Source organism: Rutidosis leptorrhynchoides, chromosome 10, assembly GCF_046630445.1.
Source record: "Rutidosis leptorrhynchoides isolate AG116_Rl617_1_P2 chromosome 10, CSIRO_AGI_Rlap_v1, whole genome shotgun sequence".
NCBI lineage: Eukaryota > Viridiplantae > Streptophyta > Magnoliopsida > Asterales > Asteraceae > Rutidosis > Rutidosis leptorrhynchoides.
Window position 1 is genome coordinate 109,209,198 of NC_092342.1, and position 16,468 is coordinate 109,225,665.

Here is a 16,468-nt window from a genome sequence, read left to right on the forward strand (position 1 = left end):
TGATTTTGGAAAGGCCTGGGAAAGGCATTTGCCACTCGCCGAATTCTCGTACAACAACAGTTATCACTCTAGCATTAATGCTGCACCTTTTGAAGCATTGTATGGCCGTAAGTGCCGATCTCCTATTTGTTGGGCCGAAGTAGGCGAAAAGCAAATCACCGGACCCGAGGTAGTCCACGAAACGACGGAGAAGTTTGCTCAGATTCAAGCTAGACTTAAGACTGCCCGTGACCGCCAAAAGAGTTATGCCGATCTTAAGCGTAAAGACTTTGAATTCAACATTGGTGATCGTGTAATGTTAAAGGTTGCACCTTGGAAAGGTGTGATCCGTTTTGGAAAACGTGGAAAGTTGAACCCACGATACATTGGTCCTTTCAAGATCTTGGAACGTGTTGGACCAGTTGCATACCGTTTGGATCTACCAGCACAATTGAGCTCAGTTCATCCTACCTTCCATGTATCGAACTTGAAGAAGTGTCTTGCTGCACCCGAACTTATCATACCATTGGAAGAACTTACTATTGACGATAAACTCCACTTTGTGGAGGAACCTGTTGAAATTATGGATCGTGAGATCAAAACTTTGAAACGCAACAAGATTTCGATTGTACGGGTACGATGGAATGCCAAACGAGGACCTGAGTTTACTTGGGAACGAGAGGATCAAATGATGCGGAAGTATCCTCACCTTTTCCCGACTCCTCCATCTACCTCAGCTTAAATTTCGGGACGAAATTTTCTTTAACAGGTGGGTAATGTAACAACCCTGGAATTTCCAACGTTTACTTATTAATAATTATTATTATTAATACGTGTGATTAAATGAATGTACGTTATTACTTTTACATGTTGCCATGATTGCCCGAACTTGACTTTTAAGTGCCCGAAACGTCTTTGTGACACCCGGAACTTTCACGAATAATATTTTTAGATATTATTTACATTCATGATTAAATTTATTAATCATTTTAATTAACTAATGCTATTAGTTAGTTACTTGGGCTTTAATTGGTTTAACTTGTGATTTATTTGAACTTGGGCTTTGATTAGTTAATGGACTCATGAATTAAGACTTGTAAGCCCACCCTACACTACTAGTAGACTTAGTTAGCCCATACTACATGTAAGTATTACTTTCAAACTTAACTAAATGGATTAAACACTTAAGGAATCTAGTTACCATTTACTTACTCATCCTTCCCATGCAAATACATCTAATAACCAACTTTTGAACCTTTAACATGCAATGGACTTGTGGACTAATCCCTCCCCCCCTTGGAACCCCAAAACCGTCGGCCTTATTGCAAGGGTGGGGGAGTTTTGTTTCATTTTATGCATTACTTACTCACTCTCATTCTCTCATTCAAAACACACTTCAAACTTACTTTCATTTTCTCTCCTTTCTCTCTAACTTTTGTAAGTAACTTGAAGCATTCTTCTCTCCCTTTTTCTTAAACAAAACCGATTTCTAGCACCCTTAATTCATCATCATTCTTTGATTGTTATAATCTTTTGTTACTTGTGTTGATTACTAGTTGTTATTATCTTTATTTACTTGCATGTTTTCAAGAATCAAACTTCTTAGTTTAATTCTTCTTTTATCTTGAATCTTCAAGAACATACAAGACATAAACTCTCTAGTTTATGATCTCCACTAAATACTTGTTCAAAGTTTATAAAGTTCATGGTTGAAAGACATACTTGAAGTTCATGAAGTAAACTTTAAAGTTTACTTTCTAAAGATCAAACTTTGGTTTGAATCTTTAAAGTATGAACAACCATGAACCTTTTCTTGTTTACTTAGTTACTTCTTCATTATTATGCACTTTAATTTCATGTAGTTAGTTTATATGGTCAAGTACTACAAGTTAGTCTTGATCTCATATCTCTTGAACAAATTAAGCTAACTTTGAAAGTTCAAGAACACACAAATAAGTTTTCTTTAAATATAACTTTGGATCTAGACTTTTGAGTCTTGGATCTTCAAGATCAAACTAAGAACTATGTTCTACTACTTATGATCTTGATTAGTTAGCTTACTTTTAAGTTTGTAACTTGTTATTAGCTTTAAAGTCCATGTATGTGTTAGATCTAAGACTTTGATGCAACTTTGGTTCATCAAACTTCATACAACTCTTAAGTGAGTTGTGCTTCATGTCTTAGACTTGCACATGGGTTATGATGGTCAAGACTTGGTTAAGATGATGTAGATACATCAATGAGTTGTACACTTGAAGCTATATGCATCAAGGATGAGAACCATGATGAACATCAAGCACCAAGACCACCGGAACCCTTTTAAACTCACTGTTCTGTCCAAAACCTACTGACCTGATGCTTCTGGAACAGACCAGTAGACCTGGGCTGTTCTAACCTTGATTTTTAGATAGAACTTTTCTAGTAGATAACTTTTCATATAGGACTCGTCTTAATCCGAGTTACGGTTTAGGATTTATGGCCCTCCGATCGTTACTATGTCCTTTAACGTTGTGCAGAAATTTCTGACCTACTCGCACTTAGACCGTCGCCACGGTCAAACCAAGACGAGTTTGCTTCTGTAAATTTTACCACACTTAAGGGACTCATAGACGGAGCCATGGCCACTGGTCTCACCTTAATTCAGTAAGGGTAGAGGCCGTGGTGACTGACTGAAGTCAGACTTTGTTTTAAGCTACTTTCATAAACGAAACCTACTTTACGCCTTTTGTTTAATGATGAATGATGATGACCCTTAAGACCTTAATTACATACTTTTAAACCTATTAAGACGATTTACTGACTTAGTATTATTTGCCTTAGTTTGAGGACCTTCAGCCCACTTACTTGCACACCTTTCCCGACTACTACCTTACCGCTACATATCATTGTGAGTTATAGCATTCCCTTTTTACTTTAACTTATTTTGGGAACTGAGAATACATGCGGATTTTATGTTTTACATACTAGGCACGAGTACTTAAACTTATATATGTGTGGGTTATACAACGGCATAAACATTCCCTTTAGCTCGGTAACGTTTAATCATTGGTTTTTGAACCGTGAACGCGAATCTTAGATATGGATCCATAGGGTTTGACATCCCCACTCGGGCTAGTCGCGCTAGCATTTAACGAGTTTTTAATACTTCGTAAACATACGCACTTGCCAAGTGTACCTTCAGGGGGTATAAACGTTAAGTTAGTTACCAAGTGCCCACGGTTAACATATACTTTATCATACTGTTTTGAAACGCTCTTTGTAGCACTGACATCTCGTGGCCTACCTTACATACTGTTATACTTAAACTATAGCTCACCAACCTTTGTGTTGACGTTTTTAAGCATGTATTTCTCAGGTGCTTGAGGTTGCTTCCGCTGTGTACTAGTCGTGCTGTAGAACCCGCTGCTTAGAGTTGTTATCGCATGACTACTTATCTTGCATTCAAACTTATTTACTTTTGAAACTATGTTATGTAACGACCTTTGGGGTCACGTACACTTATTTATTTGCTTCTACTTAGTGAAGCATGCTTTTGAAATGTAAAACATTTGATGTCGGTTATGACATCACCTTTTTATCGTGAATGCAACTTCTTTAATTACAGCATATAGTACTTAACCTTGTAATGATCCTGTTGTTGATGATTCGTATACGATGGTTTTGTACGGGGCATCACAAAAGTCGTTCATCTACTCACTAGCTACATTGTGGTTGTAGTGGTAAGCTCTAATCTTGATTTCCTTGTTTTAAATTTGTGTAAGGGTTAGGGTTTGGGATAGTGATGAACATAAAATCCATATTTGATGATTTTGAGTGTTCTTGGGTAAGATTGAGTCATGAAGACTCAATGGTAACTAACCTAGGGTTTCAAAGTGGTAATTGATATTTATGAGTCCTAATTAGTTAGTTAATTACTAGCACACCTATCTAATTGGTAAATGGGTGTTAGTTGGGTTAGTGGATGACCCGAAATGGGTGTGTTGACTTTAAATGAGTCAAAGGGGTTAATGATTGACCTCGTTGGGGATTATGGGTATGAATTACCCTAATTATGTTATAGTTAGTGTTGTTGGACCTTAATCACTAGCTTTTAAGTGATTAATGGTGGTCTTGACCCTTAAGGGCGGTTTTGGTAAATGGGGCATTTAATGCAATTAAGTCATTGAATGCACATGTGTAAATTGTTGGCATTTAGTCCAACTAGTTTGTGTGTTAATGGAGTACTTATTATATTAGGAACTTTGCTTTGAAGCTTGCGGAGTTATTAAATCGTCACCAAATTGTTAAGGTGAGTGGAATAATTATACATGTATGTATATGGTGTATTTATTTGTATGCTATGGTATGACCCACGGAGCCGGGAGTTCCATAGTATGGGTGAGTGTACTATGATGTGAACCACGGAGCCGGTAGCATCATGGTGCACGTGTTGTGATGTGAACCACGGAGCCGGTAGCATCAAAGTGTGAACCACGGAGCCGGTAGCACTATAAAAATTAGGTGTGAACCACGGAGCCGGTAGCACCGAAGTGTGAACCACGGAGCCGGTAGCACTATAAAAGAATATGACTCGAATGCGTAGTGACGTGAACCACGGAGCCGGTAGCGTCATAGCATTACGAATGGTGTGAACCACGGAGCCGGTAGCACCATGACGTGTGTATGGTTAACCATATAGCTTGTGTATGTGTTGTTGTATAGCATAATATATTATTTTGGTAAATATGCTATTGATTATGCTAGTTGCGGTATTTGGAGGTTATTAGCTTATACTCGGAGTTTGTATGCTAATTGTTATTACTAGCGAGTATTACGGTGTATGTAAGTGTATGCAAGTAGGTATATTATATATGTATGTGTATAATTATTGCATTCACTAAGTTTTGCTTACCCTCTCGTTGTTTATCTTTTTATAGGCTCCGGCGTTGACAAGGGTAAGGGCATTCGATTGGATTAGAGATCTCGCTTGTTGTTTAGGGGACGCTTTTGGGATGTGATAGCTTTTGGAGTTTAACCGAGACTTGGGTAGTTTAACCCCAAACACCATGCTCATAGTGTCGTTTGAAAATTAAACTAATGTGGTCAAAACTCATGATTTGTACGAAACTCGTAAAACGGCCGATGTGGGCCCCGTTTTGTAAAACTTGTTTTATGATTGATTCGTGTTAGTTTTACACATATGAACATGTGGTGAAAAGCGTTTCGTCTAAAAATGTCGGGAAGTGGGAGATCTTTATTTGAAAATTTGCAAAACCGGACAGAACTGATTGGGGGCATGTGCGCGCCGCGCACCCTGAGGTGGTGCGCATGGCGCACTCCACTGTTGTAAAAAAAAAAAAAAAAAATTTTTGTTTCGCGTGTTCGGTTGGTTATTGGTTTGGGTTGTTACATCAACCCAAAGCATCCTTTCTTCGACAATAAAACTTTTTGCTATACGGCGATTCATGGCATAGATCGATTTCATCATCTCATTAGTTCTAAATGTCGTGCAAGTATCCACATAATTAAATACAACCCATGACCATAACCCATCGGCATGTTGAACGATAAAATCGTTAAAACCTTCCTCTTTCAATAAAGTCATAATGTTACCCATCGAACTAGCATCTTTAAGATATATCAAAATAGACTCCGTCGGATTCGGGAGATTAATCAAATCTTGATCCTACACGTGACTTTTTGGATCGAAAATGGATGATGCCCATGATTCGACTTAACATCTCCTTCCACAGTATTAACATATGACGATTGAGAGAAAGATTTACCTCCATTGTTGACAGATACTTGCTGCGGTATCTCCTTCTCTTTAGATTTAATATTAATCGGTTTTGAAACATTAGTAACATTATTTCTGTACCGGTCACTCCTGATGTAATCACCCTACTGGAATCTAGCGGCTGATGCGAATAGTCTCATGCCATCAACCCTAATCGTGGATGGTAAACGCGAATTCATTCACCATCCTTCACATACTTGAACCGAGAGAAACCAAATATTTTTCCGTATTTAGATCTCTTGAACTCCAGGTATTAATCAACAATCGTCCCATAAGAATGATACAACAGCCACAATCCTTGTCGATCTACATGATCAGGGAGATTGGTGGTGAAGAACCAGATCTCGCCCCTACCGGATTCTTGATAAGGATTTTGATTGGGATGTTCGACGTGGGTCCTGCTGTTCCTCAGCTTAAACACCCATTCATCCTTATCTTTTCGATAGTGATTTCTTCCTCCCATCCCCATCCAAGCGGCGGCGCCGAAAAACGTTAATAGATGAAGGTGTAGTTTTTTTGAATCGTCCCAAAATTATTGAAGCATTAGGTTTGTTTTATCATTCAAAATGTTGTAACTCCTTGCCATATCGGCGTTTGATTTTCTCCCTTGCTTTCATTATCATTTGGTTTTCGACGGGGGCTAGTCACTCGATACCGATTTCGAGAGAAGATTCAAACTCTTTAGCATCATATGAGTACCACTTTCCTCTTATAAATTCCCCATCGTGAAAGAACCCGTTCATATACATTATAAACGATTCACAATAGTTGATTACATCACGAGGTATTTGACCTCTATATGATACATTTTACAAACATTGCATTTGTTTTTAAATGACAAACTTTCTTTACATCAAAAATTGACAGACATGTATACCATTTCATAATATCCACTATTCAACTATAAATTGACTTAATAATAATAATCTTTAATGAACTCAATGACTTGAATGCAACGTTCTTCGAAATATGCCATGAAAGACTCCAATTAATATCTTTAAAATGAGCAAATGCACAGCGGAAGATTTCTTTAATACCTGAGAATAAACATGCTTTAAAGTGTCAACCAAAAGGTTGGTGAGTTCATTAGTTTATCATAATCATTCATTTTCATCATTTTAATAGACCACAAGAATTTCATTTCCAGTTCTCATAAATATACGTCCCATGCATAGAGACAAAAAATCATTCATATGGATTGAACACCTGGTAACCGACATTCACAATATGCATATAAGAATATCCCCATCATTCCGGGATCCTCCTTCGGACATGATATAAATTTCGAAGTACTAAAGCATCCGGTACTTTGGATGGGGCTTGTTGGGCCCAATAGATCTATCTTTAGGATTCGCGTCAATTAGGGTGTCTGTTCCCTAATTCTTAGATTACCAGACTTAATAAAAAGGGGCATATTCGATTTCGATAATTCAACCATATAATGTAGTTTCGATTACTTGTGTCTATTTCGTAAAACATTTATAAAAATTGCGCATGTATTCTCAGCCCAAAAATATAAAGGGTAAAAAAGGCAAATGAAACTCACCATACTGTATTTCGTAGTGAAAATACATATAACGTCATTGAACTAGTGCAAGGTTGGCCTCAGATTCATGAACCTAAATTAATTATATATAATTATATGTTGGTCAATATTTGTCTAACAATTAGGTCAGGTCATAGTGTACCACAATCCTAATGCTCGAGACTAATATGCAAAAGTCAACAAAAGTCAATTTGACTCAAAATGATTTCCAAAATTTATACATGATTATAATATATTTTAAATATCGTCGTTTTATATTTTTAAATTTTTTTAAAAGATTTATTAGAGTAAATAATATAATTCATTTATTAATAAATAAAATTTTATATTAAAATTTATATAATAAAATATACTTTTATATATATTAAGTAATAAAATTTATAGGGTTCATTTAATATCATAAAGATAATATGATAGGTATTATTAAAGTAATTTATTACACGTAGTAAAATATGTTTGTATTACATATTTATTTGATAAAATAATATCTATAATGTTAGTAAGTAAAAGTTGTATTATTTTGTAATAATAATTATTATTATAAAAATATCAATATTTATAATTACTAAGATGATATTATGATAAAACGATAATTCTAATTATGATAACTTTAATATTTACGATAATTTTTAATATTATCTTTAAAATAATAATTCTATTTAAAATGATAATAAAAATGATATTTTATAGTAACAATGACATTTCTATTAAAATGATAATTTTTGTTAAAATGATAATTTTTGTTAAAATGATAGTTTTGATACTAACGATACTTTTAATAATAATAGTAATGATAAAAATAATAAGAACGATAATTTTATCTAAATCAATATCTTATAATATTTTAATTTCATCATGATACTCTTACTCATTATTTCCTAATCGTTTAGTTTAATAGCTTTTAATCGTCTTTTATATCGTGTTCATGATAATAATAATAGTAATCAAAATAATTAGGTGTTACTAATATTAGTTTTAATTACAATAATACTAATAATGATAATTACTATGACATTATTAACGATAATGATAATATAATAATAATAATAATAACAATAACCATTTTTAAATAATGATATATATATTAATAATGATAATAATAATAATGATAATAATAATAATAATTATTATTATTATTATTATTATTATTATTATTATTATTATTATTATTATATAATAATAAATATAATAATAATTAGATAATAATAATAATAATAATAATAATAATACTAATTATAACTTTAATGATAATAACGATAGTAATAATAATAAAAAAAATAATTTTTAATGATAAATCCTTTTATTGATAAAGATAATAATAATAATAATAATAATAATAATAATAATAATAATAATAATAATAATAATAAGATAAAACTAGAACGACGATAATAACGACGATAATAATAATCATTTTTAATAATAATACAAAAATTCGATGGACTATAACTTCAAATCCGTTCATCGAAATCATTCGATATCTAAATAAAAAGTTCTTAATTTTTCGCTAGCTTTCCAACGACATGCATATCTTATACCTTATCTCAGTCGCATATATAACTAATTCAGGATTCAACATAACCTAACTAAAGGCAATATCAAAAGTACAAACATGCATAATCCTATATACTCGAGCACTAGTCAGGGATACACTATTAGTATGTAAAAGTTAAATTATGAGTACTCACGTATCAATATTGAGATTCAATATTGCAGGAAAGGTACGTAGACGCAACGGAGATGATAAACACTATATTGACCTCATGAGCATACCCATGAACCATACCCAATCACCTCCATAGCTATAACCCATAATTTCCTTAATCCAATCCCACTCGAAAAACAATTTCGAAATCACTCGGACCGCACTCCGACGTAATATTTTATGTATACTAATAATATCTTGAAATAATACGGAGTAAATATATATATGTAAATCGATTGAGAGAGTTTAGAGAAAAATATTTTCAAGTTTCTATGAAATAATGAAACCTACTGAATTCTATTTATAATAGATTTTTGAATTATTAAAGTGAATTATTAAAGTATGAATTATTAAAGTGAATTATTAAAGTATGAATTATTAAAGTGAATTATTAAAGTATGAATTATTAAAGTGAATTATTAAAGTATGAATTATTAAAGTGAATTATTAAAGTTAAAGTAAAGTAAAAATAAAGTAAAGGTAAAGTTTAAGTATAGTAAAAGTATAAAACTATGTACGTATAATACGCGTATAAATATATATAATATTAATTTAAATCGTTATATATATTTAATAAAATAAAATATAAATATCGTTATCTTTATCATACTTGTTAAGTAATGAATTGTCAAAAGTGGTTCTAGATATTTATAAAAGTTATATACGTTTTAATAATAAAGTTCTTTTTAAACTGAAAACGTTTTTGTACGTTTGAAACTAAATCAAATAAATATAATAATTTTGTTTTCCAAAACCAAATATATTTTTAAGAATCATTTTGTTTAAAGGTTAAAATAATGGAAATCGTTATATCATAAAACGTTTTAGAAAAGTAGAATCATATATATTCATAATAGGTTTCAAGTTTTTAAATTACAGTCTGTTGGTGAAGCATGGGATAAAGTTCAAAGGTTAAATAAACGTATGAAATCATCTTAATGAAAAATGTCGAGTTACTTACTTGTCGATATCCAACATCTAAGTTAGTTACACTTCACGTTCTTACTTATAAATCACTTTACCATTTTCCGAATGTTGTAAAAAAGAATAGATTTCTTAAATCACAGTGGACCTCATAACATAGACCCGTAATCATATCACAATGTATCTGATAAATTAATCATTTGATATTATCTTCTAATTCCATCGATAAACATATTGAAACAAATACGTTCATGTAAAGTATTATACGTTTAATACTTTATTAATATTCTCAAGTTATAATATATATACATATATATAAATATTTATTTATATATAATGATTCGTGAATCGTTGGAATTTGGTCGAGGTTATAATGAATGTATGAACACAATTTAAAATTCTTGAGATTTAACTTAACAAACTTTGCTTATCGTGTTGGAATAATATAAAGATAAAGTTTAAATTTGGTTGAAAATTTCCGGTTTGTCACAGTACCTACCCGTTAAAGAAATTTCGTCCCGAAATTTGTGTGGAAAGGTCGTGAATGATAATAACTATGTTTTCATGATGCATACAGGCTGAAAATTAGAGTTTTATCATCAGCGAATAATTTGGATAAACAATCCATTTATATGAAGAGTACGAATGAAGCTAACATAGAAGAGTGAAATGAGTAAGTGTAGATTCATCTTATCATTTGACGTAGATATGATTGATTTCCAGATTTCAAGGGATTTGAAGAAAATCTTTGTAATAAGATTTGATTCTCCGGTAACAAAGGGAATTAGGATCCGCTTTAAATGCGATCGTCCATTTTAATTGTTCTGTCGGAGATTTTCTTATAAATTCACCTCCTTCGTTTTCTTACAACTCACACCTTCTGTTGATGCATTTTATGCAAGTCCCTAGACATCTACCCACGTCCATTGCAGGTACAACAGTTTACAAGCCACCATGATCGTTCGTTATTATCCTATCCGTGTTTGTATGTGGTTACAGGAACTGCAGGAATGAGATTTGGATGTTTGACTATGTTAGACTTAGTCAGACGTCCGAGTGAAGCCTCACTCGTACGGCTGATAGGCTCATACGCACGGTTGATGCTGAGCTAAGTCACAATTACAACCTAAATGAGAAGACACGAGTGAGTGATCACCCGTACGGCTGATGAAGCCAACTCATATGTGTGATGGATGAATCGTACGGGTGAGTCAATAGCAGGGGTATATAAAGTCTTATGTTCTTCATTTTAGGTTAAGCCTCTCATTTGTTACACACACTCAGATCTAGTGAGCTCCTCCGATTCTCTCTCAACCCAAATCACCCAGGTGGTGAATAATAGCTCTAAGTGTTGATCTAATCACAATTGATTTAGTTGTGGTATGACTAAATTAATCCCAAAAAGCTTAACCTATTCACTAGAGGGTTTGATTCACTTATTCTGTCATTGTGTGAATTAAATCTGTTGATTTCTAAGTTCCTAGTCATGTTTCATCACCTTCTATTCTTTCCCCCTCAACTCATATTTTAAAGTATTCATCAATATGCTCCATCCAGTTCGGATTCTCGATATACTTCTAACTTTCATATCGGTCATTCTTCTTTTTCATCTACCGCCGGAAGAATCTATTTACTTCTACTATACTCTTGGGTTTATAGTGTTTCTAGTTCTCCCGTGTCTTTATATTGCTATATGCATCGATATATATGGTTTATAACTTTTGGTTTGTCGTTGGGCTTTATATCTTCCCTTATATTTCAAAGTCTCTGTTTCTATCTTCTATAATCATTGTCATCCACAGTTAATGCTATCTTTTATTTGCTGCAATTTATACCCCAATTTCTATTTCGGAGTTTTGTCCTTTCGTTTCTTCTTCTTGCGATTAAGCACCGCTTGTAATGGTCCAGAATTTGCAGATATGAATTTTGGAATGAACATTGTTAATGTTCTAGGAAGAAAATTGTAATGGCACGATCTTGACTTGTCAAATTACCAGAATACCTCAGAAAAAGCCGAATCATCAAGAAATATTTTCTTGATATTTTAGAGGTTAAATAGAATACAAGAGTCATATAACATGGCACATGATGATGTTATGATCTGTGAATCATCGCGTTCCATTTAGAAACTCAGCATGAATTACTGTAATATAATCACGTTGATCAAGTGTCATTATATTATACTAACTCATGCTTCAGTTTCCAACACTACTTCAAAAATATTCATATTTTAAACTCAAAGGTTTACAGAGTATAGGAACTAAACAGTTTCCTTTTTGATGTAATACAGATAGCGCAAAGAGATAAATGATTCCAGATAAGAATAGTTATGGAAATATCTTCAGAAATATGGAGGATATTTATAATGAAAGATACGATGATATCTTAGAATTTCTAATATCAGAGGATGATGAAGTATGTTGTCTGTAAGGGTTTAGTGTCAGGAGCAAGGTATTCGTTAATGACTTCAGCAGACACTGAATCATTTGGATTCTTTGAAGGCAGGTTCAGTCTTTGTGATTTGTCCACAGCCTCCTTCATACTTTGCTCAATCCGTTTTTCAGTTCCAAAACTTCTCTATTTCTGAGCTTTGCTAATACACTAATCTTTACCATCAAACTTTTTACTGCTAAGGTCGTTTACAGTTTTTGTTACTTCATCAGCATTTCGAGAACTAGTTCGCGGTTCAGAGTGTTTTTCAGAAACTTCACATTCGAAGTATGTAAGCCTTGGAAATAGACGTTATGTATAACTGTTGGCGTCAACATGCTGTGAGATTTCAAAATACTGATTTCTAATTTCCAGTGATTCATATGGCAATTCTCGTTACAAGAGGCAGATGAGAAAATGATGAGGTTTCGATAAATATAATGATTCTTCGGAATGCCCAAGATCAGTGAAGTTGTTGGTAAGTTTATTGCTAATGTGGTGGAATATGAAAGGTTCTCCGGTAACAAAAGGGTAATCACATATATCAAAATTATGATAAGGCTACTCCGAATGAAAAAATCGAAATTGTCTTGCTGGAGCTGTGATATAATTTGCTACTTTGCAAAGGAATTGCAAGGTTATTTTTGCTAATAAATGCCAAAAGATCTGACACAGATATGTGTTGAATTATGACTTTGGTTTCGAGAGCTTTTTAAGTACATAACTGTGGGTAATATGTGGTTGAATCATCATCTCGATTGCTCATTATTTGAAGTGTCTTCAGAGATTTTCGAAGGGTTTGAACATAGATTGTAATCGTTTGTATACATTTGATGTTCTAACACACTTTTGAAGTCAAAGTATAGCTTTGAAAGATGTAGGAATCTAAAAGTGATGGTACCGGTTATATCTCAAATTGAATTCTGAGATTTTAAAATCAGAATATGTAATTGGGTTTGAATGAGTATGGTTGTTTTGATTTCTATGAAAGAATGTATATTATTGTGAAAGTAGGAAGTATAATTGATAATTTGCTTAATCTGATTCGAAGAATGTAACATATTAATTGTGAATTTATATATATCTCTCGGGTATTACCTACCCGTTAAAAAAAATTTCACAATTAATATTTTGTACATAAGAATTTTATTACAGTCTTTATGAAAATATATATGTATATATTCTTCTCAGATGTAACATAGATTTTAATGAGTTAATACTAAATTAAACTCATTCGATTTACGGTTGGAACTAGAATTGAATAATTCCTTGAAGGCTTTAGAGGTTACATAAGTATTTCTTCAATAATATTGAAATTATGAATCAATACTTCGTTATTTGTTGAGATGTGATGTTGGTTTTTGTTAAATTCTTGTGAACTTCGCAAAGTACGAATGATGTTATCTGAAAAGTTTCGGTTACATCAATGATGAAGTGTAAAATCAAATATATACTTGATTTATTAGGAATTGGAATTTGTTGAATTGAGACAGAGATTGTAGTTAACGATGGTTAAGTCGCGGGTGAGGGACGTACATTATTGTATATTTGTAATATGAATTAACCGAGTAGTTAAGATTCACACACAATAGCTTAGCACGGAAAGATTTATTTTTTTATTTCAAAATATATATATATAAAATATATATATATATATAATTTCTTCAGAGGGAATGAGTTAATTTTTCATAACTTGTTGATACAATATACACGTTATTGATTCGTAATGATGTAAACAGTGATTCTTGAACTGGCGGAGTTTGTGATGTTATAGGTGTTGTTGATTCTGATGTTGACTGTACTGACGATGTTGGTGACGCTGACGGTACTGTTGATGCTATTGGTAAAACAAGTTTAACTTGTTAATCACACACCATTTTTGTCAGGGTTTCTACTCTTCCTTCTATCATTTTGGTTCGCTTAACTGATTTATGGTTAGGGCTAGATTAGATAATCTCTAAGACTTTAGAGATTATATAATCGCCGCGGAATGTTTCTCCAATGAAGTTATGAATTAATACTTCATCAGTTATTGTTGTTGGTACTCCTTGGTATCTATGGTGCGTATGACGTTGATGCTCGTGGGACAGATTGTGAAGTTGAGGTTTACAACGCGGTTGTGGTTGGAGGTGGTAATGGTACTGTTGGCGTTGATGATGGTGGTACTGGTTATGTTGCTGATGCTGCTGCTGGTGTTTGTAATCTCTGCACCATATTCTCCAAAGCCACTACCCGAGCGCGAAGTTCGTTGACTTCTTCTATTATTCCAGGATGATTGTCGGTCGGAACGAGCGGATAAATAAAATCTAGAATTTGATATAGTATATAATCGTGACGGGATACCCTGGAAATGAGAGAGAAAATGGTGTCTCGAACAGGTTCGCCGGTAAGTGCTTCAGGTTCTTCGCCAAGAGGGCAATGTGGTGGATGGAAAGGATCGCCTTCTTCTTGTTTCCAATGATTGAGGAGGCTACAAACCCATCCCCAATTCATCCAGAATAGGTGATGATTGATTAGTTGATCCATTCCGGTCACACTGCTTTCAGAGCTTGAGTGAGATTCTATTTCGGAATCCGAGTGACTTGATCTGATGACAAATTCCATTTCGTACGATTGGATAAAGGATTTTTCGATATAAAATGATTTTTCGGCTATCGGGTGGTATTCTATTTACATAGGATATCTATATATAGAGATCAAAAGATTTCATAGATTACGGAGGAATTTGCGGGATATGTCAGGCAAAGTTTAAAGTAACAGATACGATAAGATATGATTTAGCAGATACGCTAAGATATGAATTTTGTCTATACACTACTCATGCAATTAATGTAGCAAGACGTGTCTAGACTAATAATGATAAGCAGTTAATTTCCTATGGATGATAAGCAGATGATTTCCGACTAGAAATGATAAGCAAAACTTTTGACATGCAGACACGGTCGAAGTCCAGACTCACTAATGCATCCTAACGACTTATCAGTTAGACACACTAATGCAGACCTGGTTCGCTAAAACCACCGCTCTGATACCAACTGAAAGAACCCGTTCATATACATTATAAACGATTCACAATAGTTGATTACATCACGAGGTATTTGACCTCTATATGATACATTTTACAAACATTGCATTTGTTTTTAAATGACAAACTTTCTTTACATCAAAAATTGACAGGCATGTATACCATTTCATAATATCCACTATTCAACTATAAATTGACTTAATAATAATAATCTTTAATGAACTCAATGACTTGAATGCAACGTTCTTCGAAATATGCCATGAAAGACTCCAATTAATATCTTTAAAATGAGCAAATGCACAGCGGAAGATTTCTTTAATACCTGAGAATAAACATGCTTTAAAGTGTCAACCAAAAGGTTGGTGAGTTCATTAGTTTATCATAATCATTCATTTTCATCATTTTAATAGACCACAAGAATTTCATTTCCAGTTCTCATAAATATACGTCCCATGCATAGAGACAAAAAATCATTCATATGGATTGAACACCTGGTAACCGACATTCACAATATGCATATAAGAATATCCCCATCATTCCGGGATCCTCCTTCGGACATGATATAAATTTCGAAGTACTAAAGCATCCGGTACTTTGGATGGGGCTTGTTGGGCCCAATAGATCTATCTTTAGGATTCGCGTCAATTAGGGTGTCTGTTCCCTAATTCTTAGATTACCAGACTTAATAAAAAGGGGCATATTCGATTTCGATAATTCAACCATATAATGTAGTTTCGATTACTTGTGTCTATTTCGTAAAACATTTATAAAAATTGCGCATGTATTCTCAGCCCAAAAATATAAAGGGTAAAAAGGCAAATGAAACTCACCATACTGTATTTCGTAGTGAAAATACATATAACGTCATTGAACTAGTGCAAGGTTGGCCTCAGATTCATGAACCTAAATTAATTATATATAATTATATGTTGGTCAATATTTGTCTAACAATTAGGTCAGGTCATAGTGTACCACAATCCTAATGCTCGAGACTAATATGCAAAAGTCAACAAAAGTCAATTTGACTCAAAATGATTTCCAAAATTTATACATGATTATAATATATTTTAAATATCGTCGTTT